This window comes from Rattus norvegicus, chromosome 2 (assembly GCF_021556685.1).
Source record: "Rattus norvegicus strain SHRSP/BbbUtx chromosome 2, alternate assembly SHRSP_T2T, whole genome shotgun sequence".
Lineage (NCBI taxonomy): Eukaryota > Metazoa > Chordata > Mammalia > Rodentia > Muridae > Rattus > Rattus norvegicus.
Window position 1 is genome coordinate 162,633,570 of NC_141535.1, and position 17,740 is coordinate 162,651,309.

Below are 17,740 nucleotides of genomic sequence, written 5' to 3' on the forward strand. Positions count from 1 at the left end.
ACATATGCATAAAACAGTTTCGTTTTCAATTTTATGATAGGTAAAGATGTTTACAAAAAAAGAGCTAAATCTGTATTTTTTTTTAGTAACATGATTGCATGTTTAAGAATCTTATTGGCACAACACATATATAAATACTTGAAATACTTGAATAGTGCATTAGAATTTAATAGACTTAAATAAAGAACATAAATTGACTGGAGAGAATAGGTAAGAAGAAAGGAGAAAAGGCAGTTGTTAGTAGAACAAAAAGAAGAAAGTATAAAATTTCAAATGCCAAACGTATAATCTTTTTTATGTTGTAATTAAGGATGGAATTGCTGTAAAATGGCCACAGCACAAAGGCATCATTTTAAACTTTCTTTCTAAAGAAAATTACCTGTTATATTTAGCATATTTGAAAACACGCACTTGTATGACGTTAGGAGACAGCACCATTGATAGACGCCACATTGAGGGCATGCGGGGGACCATGGAACATTCTTGTTACGCCATAACCTCCTGATTCTCTTAATTTAAGATGTTTAGGTTATTTACGGCTGTATTTAGGTTATTATGAAGTTTTTGTTTTGCTTTGTTCTGCTTTCGTTCCCGGGACTAAGAGAGAAGACAACAGAGTAGGAAGCGCTAGACCTCTGCTTGTGAAGCAAGTGTACCCCTTGTTTGCAGCAGATGATGTGAGAGACTTGCGTTAGTTTACCGTCTCTTGCTGTGGCAAACACCATGACCAAAAGCAACTTGGTGAGGAGAGGTTTTCACTTGAGCTCATATCTGTAGTCCATCATGGAAGGAAGGGGTGATTAAACCACAGGCCGGGAACCTGGAGGCTGAGCCAAAGCAGAGAGACTTTACAGGAACTTGGCTTGCTCCCGGTGGCTTGCTCCACATGCCTTCTTATGTATGCCATGACAACCAGTCCAAAAGAGATTTCCCTCTTGGTAGGCTGGGCCCTTTCGTAACACATCCTCATTTAAAAAAAATGTATCACAGCCTTGCAGTTCCCTATTGCCAGATAACCCTAGCTCGTGTCAATCAAAGAAACGAACGAATTAGACAGTACACGACTCAGAAATAAAACACAAACAAACCATATATCGCTGCTTTCATTAGAGGATTTACAACTTTGGCATATTATATATGCTGAAATGATTATAATTTTGGGATATTCTTTACAATAAAACAATTATAATCTGAAAATGAACTTGAAATAATATGACACTCGGGAGTCTAAAGTTACCTTCGTCAGCGGCACTTGTGATAATACTTAATGTTAATATGCCCACATGAATAAGCGCTAGACAGCAGACCTCAGTCCTGCATTTCCTTAGTTTTCCCTGGGTAACCAGGAAACACTGCTCCTTTCTCATAGGGTAGCTCCTTCAACGTCCTCTTCCCCTCTTCTCATCTGCCTGACTGTTTGTGCTGAGGTCTGCTTTTGTAAGCATAGTAAACAGATGCAAAGTCACACTGCTCAGAGGAAACTTCCTAAGGTTTTGTATTTTAAATAACTGTAGGTGTTAAAAGAGAAGTCTTCAGACTTTTTTGTGTTCTATAGGTTCGCAAAAATAGCAGATATGTAATGAAACTCGAATCATACATCTGCAGGAAGTCACAAAAGAGTCAGAATAATCTGAAAGCCACCACATTTCATTAGGACATGAAGACATGTAAGCCAGCAAACACACACACCCAGCACTCCAGTGGAGGATGCACTGGACCTTGTGATGCTTTGCTTGCTGTCTGTGCCTCCGTCATGTTTGTCAGCATCGCTCTACTTCCTGTTGTTCTTTCTCTTCTTTCCCTCTCCTTCACTCTTTTCTGTTCTGTTCAATGAGAAAACAATCAGCATCCCCCCCTGCCCCCTTTATATTTAGAAGTTTCCCAGTCTGCTCTCTTTGGTCTTTGGATAATTTTAGGGTTGCCTCATTTGGATTCCTACCCTTAAAGTCTTATTACTGGAGTGAGCTGAAAATTAATGCTGATTAAATGATTGCTGTAAGTTTTCTAGGTTGCTTACAAGACTATATAAAATGTCCTATGCATTTCTGCAGTAAACTATCAAATCGTGTCTGATAGCAAATCATGAAGAACATCAAAGCAACGTCTGGATTATTTCTCTTCCCACCACCAGCCTAAGGGCAGGCTATTCAATGGGGCTCTATTGTAATTGTAATGGACAATACCCACCTGCTCCCAGGAATCAGCTTTCATTTCCTGCCATGATGTCTGAGACTGTCATTAAAAGTGCACCTTGGGAACAGCAACAATAAACGCGTGTGCTCTTGGATGTGTGTACACATAATGAGCAGTTGCCATTTATATATTAACATAAAGTTGGAAGCTGCCAGAGGAGAATAAAGCATGGCAGACTGCTCTGAGTGTGAGAATTCTTGTCTTTGTTTGTTAGAGATGCTTTCCCAGGAAACTCACGTTGATCATCTACTTGATGTTGCCGAGAACACAGGAGTGGGTCCAATGAGAAGTTAGCTTAGGTTCCTGGAATGCAACGGCAAACTTGTGCAATCTTGTGGAAAACAACACACTAAAGAGTAGGTTTTTTTTTTAAACGATACACATTTTATGAAAAATCTTGGGCTTAGTTTAATGTACTACTTTCTGTGCAATTAACAGTAGGTGTAGGTAGTTTGTGTGGTAGGTGTGGGACTGATTCAGGAGTGGGTTTGGTTTTTGTTTTCTTCACAAGTTGGAGATCCCTGTGGATTTGACCTGTCTGGGCCTCTTCCTTTGTCAAAGTCCTCTTTGTAGCATCCTGGGACAAGGAAGTTCATATACACTGAGAGAACTGCTGACAGCTATGACACTGCTTCCAGCCTGTCCCGTCTTTCATAGAACGAGTGATGTATTGGACATAATAAATACTGTAAAAGCTTGTTAGTTTGGCCATGGGAGTTGAAACCGAGGACTTTAAAGCATTATTAAAATGAGTTTTTAAAATCCTGGCAGCTCCAATTCTACCAAGCTTATCACAAACTAAACAGTCAATGGCAAAAAAAAAAAAAAAAAGTCCTGTTTCCGAGAGATGACAAGCATTACAAGCTTTCAAATACCTTTCCTGCGCTCAGATATTTTTAATTCTTTTCCAGTCAAATTTCTGCAGTAGGGCCTCCCTCCAAGAGCCCCAGATAGGAGCAGAAGTCTGAATCAGGTACCTATTCACAACCAAATGAGAGAGAGAGAGAGAGAGAGAGAGAGAGAGAGAGAGAGAGAGAGAGAGAGAGAGAGAGAGAGAGAGAGAAGAAAGTTTGGTCTGAAGGATTAACAGAGTCTGATATGTGAGATGGGGGTTCGGTGGCTTCTAAGTGTGCAGTTCTTTCCCATACTAGGAGGCCTGGTCTCCCTAGCCGGCTGTGAGGTCGCAGAGTCCCGGGATCCGCGGTCCCAGCGAAGGAGGAGGCGCAGACACAGCCGCAGCCTTTAGTTTCTGCTGGGCTCCGCGAATCGAGCATAAAGTCCGACAATGCCCACGCCGCCGATTTTAATCCGGAATCTGGTCCTCGGGATTGCGGTGGCTGAACCCATCAGAAGCCCAGTCAAGGGGCCGCCCCTCACCTCCCAGAGAGTTAATATGCAAAACAGTTACGTCAGATGTGGGGGCGGGGCACACCGGGGTTGACAGGCAGCCTGGCTCTTGCGGAGGGAGGAGGCGCGAGAATCAGCTTGGTTCAGTGACTGAGACTAACTGGACGTGAGCGGAGCTGGTGCTGTCCACAGTGTGTCGGTGCTGAACGCCGGGTGTGAGGGATCGCCTGCTTGGGCACCTGGAGGCAACGCCCACTGGAACACTCTGTGCCCAGTGGGACCCGCTTCACCAGCAGGACCCAATTTAACTTGACAAAGGAGTGCGACTCGGACGTGGGAGAGACTCCTATGTTTGCAATCTGGGCGCCCACTCAGGCGTGACTTTGGAGATTTCTGTAGTTTTAACTCAAACTATTTTGATTTTTTTCCAACCTAAGAGGACCTTTTCATCGTTATTATTTTTCTTTTTTCTTTTTTATACTGCGACTTATATTTCCACATCATTTAGAAATCTTTTTGGAGGACTTTTTTTTTTTTTACTTAAAATAAGGTAAGAAGAGAATATTGTTATAAATGATTGCAAGTGGGTGAGAAATGCAGATAGTCACGGAAAATTTAAAAATAAGTTATGTTTATTTCTATAATTTGACACAGGACTTTGGAAATAATTATAAAAATTAATAATTTGGTACAATATGAGATGCTCTTTTAATAATACTGAAGATGGTGATTATTAAAGTGCTAAGGAAGTTGAGAGCTGTTTGTTTTTGTGAAGTTAATGTCATGATATGTCTTGTTTTATCAATATAAATATTTTAGATGAATACTTCTTGTGTGGCTTAGGTTAGTGACTGTCAATATCAAAGCCCACAAATATATGTATGGATGAATTTTCCAAGTTCTTTTAAGTAAATTTAATTTGAGAACATAATCGAATGACCCACCATCTGGTTATTAAATGATATTTTGTGTGTTCAAGACATGGATTGCAAAGTGCTGAGCTTGTTAACATGGTTTGGAGGAGAGACGGGAGGGATAGGGATATTTCTGCAGGCTGGCTTCATTTACATATGTTGTTGTGCTGTGGGTGCAAATAAAACTAGTGAAACTCAATCTGTGAGAATTTCACACCCAAGGTCCTGTGAATTTCCAAGTTGGGGACTGTCTGTTCTGCTGTTGACTAGTACATGTCATCTCTTCCCACCCTGTCAGGTCAGAGGTGAACATAAATGACATACACTGATTTGATAATATAGTATTAGCTTGCATGATAGTGTTGCTTTGATGATTGAGTGGAGCAGAGAAGCTTGGGTTGTGAAGATGTCTTGCTATTTCGTCAATTTTTAACCTCTTGCATGCTTAACAGAGCACATTTTCTACTTAAGAGCTTTCGTTTGAAGCTATGTTCCTTTTGTCATTTGGCAGTGTGATCTGAGTGTGTTTTGAAAGGAGAACTCGGTACGGATAGGCACCAAACAAGGCTGCTCATAGTGAGCAACCCCTAAATGGTGGAAGTTACTTGGTGTTCCATAGATCTTGCTATTTATTGTTCATGCACGCATTAGATAGATGGGGTTTGTCTGGAGGATGGTGTGCTTCTCCATTTGTGTCATTCAGTGGCATTAGATGAAGGGGAAATAATGCCTAGAAAAAGGTGCAGCTTGTTTCTTTATGATTCTTGTATTAATTGGACTAGGTGAGGTGTAATGCTGCTTCAGACTTAACTGTCTGAACTCACTAGGGGTATGCTGTGCACATCACTAGGGAACCGTCAGCTAAGTTCATATATTTTGGATGCTAAAATGTCTTAGGCATTTGCACTATAGTTACATTAGAGTTACTGGGATGAAGTTATGGTTTTAAGTCATTAATCTGAGTAGAGATTTTTTTCATTTTGTTTATATCCCAGTTTTAGGGGAGGGATTGCTACAAGAAATGCATATTGTTGCAGATTATCCCGAGCCAAAGTAAACCCTCTTAACTTGTTACCTGTTTCTCACTTAGCACATATTCCTTGTATGATTCATGTCAGTCATTAGACCTTGTGTTTAAATGTTCATAAATGATTAAAAATTTGAACAAGTAGACTGATAAATCCACATCATCTATCACAACAATAAATAAGATGTGTGAAATAAGACATGCCTGGAAGTTTTGGGAAACATGACTTTGTTGTATGAAATTGATTTTCATTACTAATCATCGTAAATTTTCTGTTAAAAGCTAGTTTTAGTGAAATAAATATTTCACTTTGGCATTTCAAGTGAAATGATGGCTGCTTTCATATTTATTAATCTTGACACATTCATGCATACCTTAATTCTACAAGTGGCTTGAAAGGGAAAGCACTATGAACCTTACATTTATTTCAAGATTTTTGGGATATCGGTGCTTATGGTTGCAGAAAGTTTTCTGTCCTTATTCAAACGTAAAGTCACAAATATCCATGCTTACAGATGAAATTTTGTTATCAAAATGTGATATTTAAATACAAGTTAAAATATTACTGGCAATTACAGTATTCTAGATCACTAAAAAGTTAATTCAGTGGGACAAATCAATGCACCTAATGATTTTTATACGCATGTAGCTTTATGTCTTAGTTATGAGGTAAGATAATTGCTTTCTCATAGTGTATCAAAAGTTTGTATTTAGAAGATCTTCTTTCAATGGAGAATAAAACACACTATAAAGTAATAAAATTTCCAGTTTTAGCGAAACTAAGGAAACAGTTAAATATGATAATTCATTAATTGTCCTATCAGAAAAAATCATACAATGAATGTTGATTCATTCAAGACAATGCAAATGCTATATTTAAAAACAAACACTAGATATACTATTGAAACAATAATTTATGTCATTACAGAAACAATAAAAGTGCAAAATAGCTCACTTTAAAGTTACGACTTTTGACAGGTGTGTAATTATTGTTTTCAATATCCTAAAACACATTGAGGGAAAAGTAAAATTAAAGAAACTTGCCAGATGAATTTATTTTATTTTTATAAATATATGACAAATCTCTCTCTCTATACTTTAGCATGAGGATTATTTTTTCAAGGAATTTATATGTACTGTTAGTCCTTCTATTTGGCCAAATTTATGTAGTAGCACATATGAAATATAATGCTCAAAAATTTGTTGTGAACTAATAGGATAGGAAAAACACTTTCTATAGTTACCATCATTTTGCAGCCAGGTGACCAATTATCCCTTCCAAACATCTTAATCACCCTCTGACTCAGGGCCACCAATGTCCTTTGGGTATAGTTTCCTTAAGGTGACATAGAGGGCTCCTTGTGGGAAAATGCCTGTTTCCAATTTAACCAGTACACATAACCAAGTAATTGATCCCTTTGTGCTTTAAGTCATCTTAATGTTTAGTAATTAATGGGGTTATAAGGGTTGGGATACTGTTTTGATAAATTCATGGTTCCTGTGAATCTGAACATGGGTGCTTTGAAAGAGAAAGAATTAAGCAATGTCATTGGGGCTTAGTTTTATGAGAGACACTATTGTGTGTGTGTGTGTGTGTGTGTGTGTGTGTCTGTGTGTCTGTGTGTCTGTGTGTGTGTGTGTGTGTGTGTGTGTGTGTGTTTACATCTTTTTTGGATTACTATAAACATGAAAAGAAGATGATCTGAAAGATGTGAGTTCAAGACATGCTGTTTAATACAGAAGTAATGAAGATAATAGGCCTAAATAAAATGCATACTTTTGGTGGCAAATGTGTTTTTTAATCTCTGTCTTTTATTGTTTAGACTGGTTTACTTGAGGACACATTGATTTTAGGGGGGATTCTTTTCACTTATTTCTTTTTAGATGAAAATGCTTTTCAGAAGATCTTAGAATAAATGGCTATAGAAAATTAATTATTGTGTAAATAAGGAAAGAAAATGAAAGTATGCATAAAGAACTTATACAGAAAGTCTGAGAATATACACGTTGGTAAATAACTTGAAGCTTATTGTATGTAAAATAAACAGTTATAAAAATAAATGGATTTCTTTATAACTTCTGTTATTAAATCATATACTTCTAAAGGAAAATGACCTGGCCATTCCAAAATATGAAACATTTTAAATTCTTGTGTATAATTGTCTCTTATATATTGTTTGGGAAAGAAACCTAGTTATCTCTGAACTTTCTTTTAAACCAAGTAATTAATATTACTTAAAATTAGCTTTTGCTTTTAAACTATGTAAATCTATAAGCAAAGTGGTTGCTAGTGAGTTCATGTGCATGTCAATATAGAGGATATTATTCAACTTATAACTGGCACATAGCATTGCCAACAATTCTAAAACATAATGCAAAAGAGTTAAAAACACTTTGTCACTGAGTTTTATTTTAATGTACTCATTATAATTGACAGGAGAAGCATACTGAACAGATATCTGTTCCTTGCTGTGTAGCAACATGTAGCAATTAAATTGTTCATATAGTAGCAATAAAAATACACACCCAACCACATTCTTTATAGATGATTAAGTAAAATTATTTTATCTTTTCTTTCAGTGGTAGAACATTTCCAGCAAATTAGCTATTGTTTTTAAAACCACAAATATCTTATTCTGTAAAATTCTATAATTTCCTTATACACATGAAAAAAATCATGCCTCGTGTTCTGTGGTCAGTGCTCTAATTGTCTGAAATCTGTACTCATATGCTGCAAGCCAGGATCAGATAGTTTCTTAGCTTTCTCACTGAGGAATGAGGTCAGCTCTCCATGTTTCTAAGGCAAAGCCTCAGAGATGCTGATGGGGGTTTCATTGGCTGCTCTACCATGGATGACCTGTTGGTATTTGAATCTGTGTTTTAGAGGGGGCAGGATTCACCTACTCATCTCTGAAAAGAAGCACACACACACACACACACACACACACACACACACACACACACATTCAAAATAGAAACCATTCAAATTTTTAATAGGTATGCATTTGTTATTTATCTTAGGTCACTTTTAACTCACCTTGTCATTGAACATTCCGGTAATCTTGTAAAGGTTGGTTTACATATAAAACCAAGAAACTCATATCAAATATTTCTATTATTTTTTCTGATAAAAAGTTTGAGAGATTTTTTTAAAAAGCTAGAAAATCAATACCTATTAAAACGCCGATATAAGAGACAGATCTAATGGTCTGGAGAGATGGCTCAGAGGTTAAGAGCAAGGACTGCTTTTTCTGAGGCCCTGAATTCAATTCCCAGCAACCACTTGGTGGTTCACAACCATCTGTAATGGAATCTGTTGCCCTCTTCTGGAGCGCTTGAAGATAGCAAGAGTGTACTCATATACATAAAGCAAATAAGTCATAAACTCGCTGTGTATCACTATTTACATCACAAAATATTTTTATTCCTTGGGTATGATTACTTTTGTGCATTGATATGGTACATTTTGGAAATATGAGTAGGTTTACCCAGAGATAGGATCTGTAAAACATGCTCCTGAGACCACTGTGCATGTCTAGCTGTCTGCTGTAGTCACTTGTTCAGCTTGCATAAACACTCCTGTTTTATACCCTTTGCTACAGGGGATGTCTCTTATTATTGCCTGGAGATATATCTTTAAACCTTACATTATATTGAAATTATTATAGACAATACTGTTGAGCATGCACACGTTTGAGTGCATGGTCTCAGAGTTCTAGCAGAAATGTTCCTCTGTATTTAATGTTATCAAGTATGGTGCATTGTTGATCTCATACTTAAAATAGTTTTAAAGTGTTATCTATGGCAAATGTTTCCCATTTTGTCTCTAACAGAAGAAGCAGTTGCAGAATAGGGCAATTAGTTTCGTGAAAATCAATTTTTTTCCCTACGTCACGAAATCCGAGTACAAATGCAACAGGAAGTTTAGCTCACTTAAGCAATCTGTGTTTGTAGGCTGTTACTCATTTTCAAACCTTCAGGTCAGCAAGTTGCCAAGATTTTTAATTGTCTGCAAGATCAAATAAAATAATCAGAATAAGCTTCCCATTCTTGAAGTAGGGTTGCAGAGAAGGAGGTCTTAGATAGGTGCCATACTGCTCAGGACTCAGTATCACACTCCGTTGTCTGCAGTTCTGACTGAGGTAAAGGGTGCACACTGACCACTAGCTGGAGCTCTTCCTTTTCAGAAGGGCAGAGGCTCAGGTGAAGAAGACAACCCTGGCGGTGGAACCGTAGCTTGGCTCCCAGGTGAGCCACAGACTTGCATCACATTCCCAAGAGTGTGCTCGTTATGCAAGTTTATGCTTGTCTTAACAAATGGATCCCAAAGCAGATTTTTTAAAAAAGTTTGTCAGATTGTTGTTTGTTGAGATGTGGAGAAGGTTCAAAGTAGAAATGTGATAGACTTGTTTGTTTAATTCAGTGTTTCTCTCTTGAAATTGAACTTGCTACAAAATAGCAGTAATCTTGGGAGTTTTGCTCTATAGCCTATACTAGTTATTTGAATCACCCTTCAGTCTCCTCTGTGTAGTAATATCAAAGAGCCCTTTCAAATCAGAGTAAAACTACTGTCCTTTCATAGACACCCTGATAATCCATAGCCCTTACCTAAATGGCTATGCCAATAAATTGCTTGCCATGCAATTTAAAGATCTGAGTTAATGTCCCCAGGAGCAAAAGAAGTTGATTGTGACAGTGTATACATACAACATCAACAGTGAGGAGATATTTCCACTCATGGAGGCTTGCTGGTTATCCAGTCAGCTGATCAATGATCTTGGGGCTCCCTGAAAGACCTAGGAATAATAAATTAATGTTGAGAGAAATTGTGGAAGATGTCTTATTTTAGCCTGTGTCTTTAACACAAGTGCACATACTTAAATACACAATACACAAATACACACATGTATTAAGCATACAAAATAATCACATATTTATATCACTTAACACTTGGTGGAGTTTATATTATTTATATTTGTTCATACAAAACTAATAAATCTTTTAAGTGTTTTACATATGGGAGGATATAGAAAAATTGTGTTGATGGGTTTACTTTGTGGATTTTAAGTTTTTACACTCTATCATTTTCTTTTTCTTTTCTTCAGTTGATAGCTAAAAATAACACAAATCCTGTTTCATTACTACCTTATTCTTCGCCATGTAAATCAGGATACAAATTAAGTTTTCAGATAATATAAGCATGAAGCAGAGGGCAAAATGACACCTTATGTTTGTTGGTTAGGAAAAGAAGAATAAATGTATTTTATATTTACTCTGAAAAATTTACATTTCAAAAGATGGTATTTTAAATATAAATCAGATATATGATGATGCTTTCTTTATTATTAAGTTATAGGTGAATGAGCAATTTGATTTGTTTTTACAAAGGGTTATGTCAAAATGACATCGCCCTTATATAGTTTGTCATTTACTTACAATGCAAGGAATTTGACCTTGATGTAAGCTAACAGAGACCAGCTAGTACATAATTCAATTTTAAAATTTAAATAAATGGTAATTTTCTAAAGACATTTCAGATCATCTTCATTTTATTGTAACTAAATTCAACACACATTATACACCAACTACTTGGCAGGCACTCTCCTAGTTGCTTGGATTGAACATGAATGACAGAGACAGAGTACCTGGTCTGATGTTTCTTTTGAAAGACAAGCTATAAACAAATCAATAAAGGCAAAGTATAATTCCCCCATGGGTATAATAAAGCTTTACAGGGAAAGGATTGCTAAAGGAAGAGGGTAAATCCCCAGGGAGGGGTCATCTTAAATACAACTTAGTATCATTTCCAGATATCCATTAAGTAACTTCTACCCAAACTTAATAAAACTCTTATTTTTTAATTGATTTATTGATTTATGGTCTGGAGATGGAACTCAGGTCCTATGTGTGCTAACCCTGTGCTTCTTACACCTTTAGCATTTATATTCTTTAAAATATATTTTTCTAAAAATATTAAATCATTTAATTAGTTTAACACTGAAGGAAATGACATTAATACATGTCAGTGACTTGAGGTTTTAATTATCAGCAAATCAAACTTTCATTTTAAATTAATAGCAATTTAAATTTAAGATGGAGGAATGTTGTGTGCTGAATATCTCCTTATAGAAAAGAACATAATTAGAAATCTTAATGTATATGTTACCATAAACTCTTTTAGAATGAACACCATTTTGTAAAATAGTACACACTGTTAAGTATTATTAAAAAAATTTGAAGGGTCATGGCAAAATATTCTTTTTTTTAAAAAAACAACTTAAAAAGACTTAATTATTTTATGTCTATAAGTACACTGTTGCTGTCTTCAGTCACATCAGAAAAGGGAATCAGACCCCATTACAGATGTGAGCTACAGTGTGTTTGCTGGGAATTGAACTCAGGACCTCTGGAAGAGCAGTCAGTGTTCTTACTTGCTAAGCCATCTCTCTTGCCCTGAATATAATTTTTAAAAATTTTTATTGGTTACTTTATTTGCATTTCAAATGCTATCCCCATTCCAGGTATCTTCTCTGAAAACCCCCTATCTTCCCTCCTCACTGCTTCTATGAGTGTGCTTGCCCACCCACCCACTTACCCGCTCCTACTTTACTACTGCCCTAGTATTGCCCTACACTGGGATATCAAGCCTTCACAGGGACAAGGGCCTCCCCTCCCATTGATGTCAGATAAGGCCATCATCCTCTGCTACATATGGAGCTGGAGCCATGGGTCCCTCTGTGTATTCTCTTTGGTTGGTGGTTTAGTCCCTGGGAGCTCTGGAGGGTTTGGTTGGTTGATATTGTTGTTCTTCCTATGGGGTTGCAAATCCCTTCAGCTCCTTTAGTTCTTCCCCTAACTTCTCCATTGGTGTTTCAGAGCTCAGTCTGGTGGTTGCCTGCAAGGATCTGCATTTGTATCAGTGAAGCTCTGGCAGAGCCTCTCAGGAGACATTCATACCAGGCTCCTGTCAGCAAGCACTTCTTGGCATCAGCAATAGTGACTGGGTTTAGTGCGTGCATATTAGATGGATCCCTAGGTGGGGCAGTTTCTAGGTGGCCTTTCTTTCAGTCTCTGCTCCACTTTTTGTCCCTGTGTTTCCAATAGACAAGAGCAATTCTGCATTAAAATTTTGTGAAGGGTGGGTGGCCCCATCCATCAACAGAGGTTGTGCCTAACCTCTGGATATGGTCTCTACACGTTCTCTCTCCCCTTTGTTGGGTATTTCAGCTGATATCATCCCAGTTGGGTCCTGGGTGCCTCTTGCTTTCCTTTGATTGGGACTTTCTGTTGGCTACCCCCAGTTCCTATTCCACATTGCTATATACCTCTTTAATTTTCTGATCCTCTGTACATCTTCCCTGTCTCTTCCCATATCTGATCCTGCCCCCCCTTTTCCTCTCCCACTCCTCTCTTCCTCCCAAGTCTCTGAACTAACTATCTGGTAATTCTCCAATGACAGCGTCCTGATGGGAGGCGCTAGGGGATGAGAAAGATATATCAGCTCGGGTCAGGAGGTCTTATATACTACTTTTCTTCTTCTAGAGAAGTTTATTAAGAAGCACAGCAGATTACATATATTGTAGCAGAATGAAAAATGGCCTATGTTGGTAATGGGAAATTGTGAGATGGATAATGTTGTCTGTCACTTGGGTACATATACATATGCACACATACACATACACACACACATACACAGTAAAGCACACCTCTAGTTGTGTTAAAGAGTCCATTTATATAGAATATTAGCTAATGTGGGAGTAGCAGTGTCCCATCCAGTAGGGGAATGGTGAAATGAAGCACGAAGTAAGAGAAGCATGCCAGCCCAGTGTGGGCCCCGTTTCTCTCATCTCAAGCTGACTGCGCACTGAATCCTCAGAAACTGGTAGGAACACTACAATTTCCTTCTTCGTATTGTATATTTATCCTGGTGACTGAAAATCTCAGTAACCAGACACCCGATACCAGAGAAGGGGTGTCATTATTACTAAAACTGACCCAGTGGGTCTTAAGCTTTTGGGGCTTATTTGTGGGAGAAATTAGCAAGAGGTTGAAGGTGCAGGCTAGAGAAACCTCAGCATGTTAATTAAGCTCCAGTGCTTAGTGAGGAATCTGAAAGGGAGCTCAGCAGACTAAAATTCCTAAAGAAAAAGTACAACAAAGCTGTGCTCCTGGGGCCATTGTGGGAGGAAGGACCTATGGAGAGAGGAGAACAGACCATACATATTGTATTCTGAAGAAGAATTTGTCTACGTTTTATTCATATCCATAGACTTTGTGTCTGGCTGAATTTAAGGTAACAGACTTGTTAATATCGTAGAGGAAATGCCATGATATTCAGGCCGTGGCTTCGGTTTTATATCTCCTCATAGACAGCTCTGCAGTGGGAATCAGGAGCAAAAGCCAAAGACTAAAGACCTGATGCCCTTGTGGTTTGGTCGGAAAAGTCTGTGTAAAGTTGGGGCAGAGGAATGCACTGTTTCTAAGGAAAGTATAAAAGACCAAGTACTTTGTACTGGAACAATACATAAGAAACTTTGAGCATATCTTAGAAACTGGTTAGACATCATCTTTCGCATGATTACGGATGTGGAAGAGTAAGTCCTTTGGAACTTTCTTTAGGGTGTTTCTTGGGTTCCCTGCACATGAACCTGCCTAAGAGATTATTTCCCCAGGATTCACAGGCAGTTCTCCAGCTCCCAGGTACCCAGAAAGGAAAGCCATAGTCTTCAGGTAGAGCCAGCCCAGGAAATGGAGCAGATAAGCTTCAAGTAGCAAAGCCACAGGGGCAGAACCGCTCAGATGTTTCCAGGCTATCATCATAAGACAATGTATCCATAATGTTGATCATAGAGATACAAAATTTAGTCTATTCCATGCTGAATGTCTGCCTTAGTTTGGCCCAGTTATTCTTGGTCATCTTTTTAAGTCTCCCTTTTGTACAAGGGATGCTTACCTTGTACCACTGTACCATAAACATGGAGTTTTTCCTGTCTCAGAAGAGCCTTTGGATTTTTTGTGTTGGAACAATACTGAAACTCTTGAACTCTGAGGAGTTATGTATTCATTTTGCAATATGAAATGATTATTTGTAGCCTTTGTTGAGAGTGATGGGGAGCAAGAACCAATATCTAGAATTTAATTCTATTGAAACTTAAATGAAATGCTGCCCATAGGCTCAAGCGTTGACAGTCTGTTTTCTCTGTGATGGTGTTATTTTGAAGGCGTTTGTCATGTTCCATTGTAGAACTCATCTAGAGCATGTAGGTCACTGGAGCTATTTGTGGAGTAATATCTGTTCCTTACTCAATCGAATGTATTCTTGGACCTTCTCCAAGGACCAAGCAAGTTAGAAGTCTCAACTGTCTGCTCTCCACAGCCATAGTATAGTAGTCCGACTCAGAGAACCAGAAACAAACAGAGCAAACTCCTGTAGACAGTAACAGAGAAATTGAGGCCAAATAACTACTTCTTCTCATGCCTGGCTTTTCTCAGATGTTCTGTTGCAGTTACAGTGAAATACTGTGGCTTTTAAGTGACTATTTGAAAATAAATTCACGATCTTCCTTGAATTACATTGTGAACTTGTCCAAAAGTTTGCATTTTAATAGAAAAGCTACATATTGCCAAAAGTGTTCCTTCACCTACAGTGTTATTTCAAATGACCTCTTATTCCAGACAGTCTGGCACTAGGAAGGAGAGAGAGGTGCCTAGAATACTTGGGGTCTGTGCATATACTTGAAAACCAGGGTTTAAGTTAAAGTTTTTATGCAAATCCTGTTTCTGGAGAGTAGCATAGCAGAAAACCATGTAAAACACAAAAGAGACGAAAGTTTATTTTAAAACAATCTATAACTTTGCAAAATGTCAAAATTCAACGCACATATTTTTTTCCCCTGTTTCTTGGCAAGATACCAAAAGTTAGTGCCTTTGCAAGTGGTAAAGCTTGAAAGAGCTACCACAAATTGTGCCAAGTTTTGCCTAAATTATTTTCTTTTGTGAGAGTTCTCATAATGCTATAATTCCTGTTGCTTAAAATCTGTAATGAAAAAAAAAAGAAAACAAAATTCTAGAAACTTTTTTTTACTTTAAGTATATGCCTTAAGTTTCACAAAACCGGTTGGAAATAAACACTTTCTGAAACCATTAATTTTCTTTTGACAAGTGCCCGTTTCTTTGTTTCCTGAGGCTGGAGGAAGGTGAAAGGCTCATTGTCTGCACATGAATAGCACAACCTAACTGATGAAATCTGGAGACAACTGCATGCCAGCTGTGAGAACTGCTCTCAGGGCTAGCACTCTCCCAGACATCCTGTTAATTATATATGTTTTGCTGAATGCCTCCAAATCAGCAGAGAGAGCTGAGAAGGGTATTAAGGGTATTTTGTTAGGAGCTTTATGGCACTACTGTGTCCTTCTTCTAAAATATCTTCAGGTATAGGCAAAAAGGATACTTTCAAGTGTAAAGTAACCCTGATGAGTTTAGGGAAACCACCACCACATCAACATTTTCTGGTGCTTTAGCCTTTCTTTTGAAATGGTTATATCTTGTTTGCTATCACCTGCACATGGACTCCATGTACACAAAGTACAACAAACTCACTGTGGGACAACAGCCATTTTTCATCCCATTTTGTAGCTCTTTCCAAATGGGTCATTGTCTTAAAAATGTCTAAATTTAAGAGAATTTGAAGAAACATCAGCAGATTAAATTAAATTCTGTGATGGTCAGAAGAATATTACAGGCTTGGTTCTCAAAATTTTTTGCTTAGATCAAATAGTTTGTAGATAAATATTAATAACTGTTTTAACACAGTACTTTTGTAACAAAATCGACATAATGCTAATCCCATAAATCCTCTGAAATTGTTAAATATTTCTGATGCATTACATACCCATGAACTTCAACGCAGCAAATATCTCAGGTTATGCTTTATTGAGACTGTGCTACATGTTTTTCCAGTCTCTCTCAAAGTATAAAACATTATCAATCTGAAGAATTTTCATTTAAAAATTATTTTTACCCGAAAATATTAAATACCTTCTCAGACTTCAGCTGAAAATCTATGACACAACATTAGCTGCTAGACAGCATGATTTATGAAAGAGAAATGGAACATCTTCATGTGTAATAATAATTTCTCTCTTTGTTTGTTAGAGGAAGGGTGGAAGTATATGCTGTAGGCTGGGCTCAGTCTCACAGTGAGGTCATACCTCCTGCACCTCATAAGCCTCCTTCCTCAGCCTCCTCTTTGTTGAGGTTATAAGACTGATCTATGGTACCTCCTCTTATTTCTAATAATTTGTTCACATAGTTTTATTGTGAAATTATTAAATCCTTACATAGCATATTATTAGATGTTATTTCAATATGCTATTTTTTTAAAATAAATTGACGATTTTCTATGTAACATCAACATGCGTTTTGGGTGAGAAAAGTTAAGTTTTGAACTATTCCTGTGACAACTTCTTGCAAGCAGTTTGGCCACAATTTTCTTGCTGCAATCTGATTGATATGAAAAGTGAATTCTGGATTTTTACTACTTACTAGTGAATATACTCTTATAGTATCTATCTTAGAAATACACTTCTTTGTATGTTTCTTGGTCAGTTGAGGAGAAACAGAGCTGGATTTTGTAAAATCTATGAAGTCATTGCAGGATGTGTTAGATAATCACTTTCCTTGAGTGAACTAATCACATTGTGAGAGACATAGACTACCTCAGCAGGGGTCATAAGTGCTACAGATAAAAGCACACATGAACATCGAGGGCTTCAAGGGAGCCAATGCTTTATATTTGTATATCTAGGACTTTTAAATTTCACATGTAAGTTGAATTTTCTTCTTTGATATATACTGCTTTCATTAATAATATGTTTTCATTAAAATCAACTTGTTGAGTCTTTGTTTATAGAAACCACGTGGGTTTCTCAAGGGCACTGACATTTCTTCAATGTAACATATGCAATATATATATACATATATATATATATACATATATATATATATATATATATATATATATATATAAAAGTCTGATGTAATTTCTACCAAATACTGTTTGATTAAAAAGCACCAAAGTATTAGACAAAAATAAAGATCTTTGCTATTTAAGCCATTTCTGAAAGAAATCTCACTCCCACACTTTTCTTTTTTCTTTAAAATTTTTAAAAAATTGAATTTATTTATTTATTCACTTTACATCCTGATTAAAGCTCCTGATTAAAGCATCCTGATTATCTCCCCCTGGTCCCACCCTCAC

At 37.3% G+C, this 17,740-nt stretch overlaps 1 protein-coding gene across 2 annotated transcripts in view; it reads left to right on the plus strand.

Annotated features, from left to right (window-relative positions):
- Positions 1–3,386: 3,386 nt before the first annotated feature.
- Fstl5 (follistatin-like 5) overlaps positions 3,387–17,740 on the plus strand; it is a 654,395-nt gene continuing 640,041 nt past the window's right edge. The window contains 1 exon segment of one of the 2 annotated variants that reach the window (NM_001271195.1): positions 3,387–4,090. The gene's annotated coding sequence lies outside the window, so the exon portion shown is untranslated. 2 annotated transcript variants of the gene reach the window in all.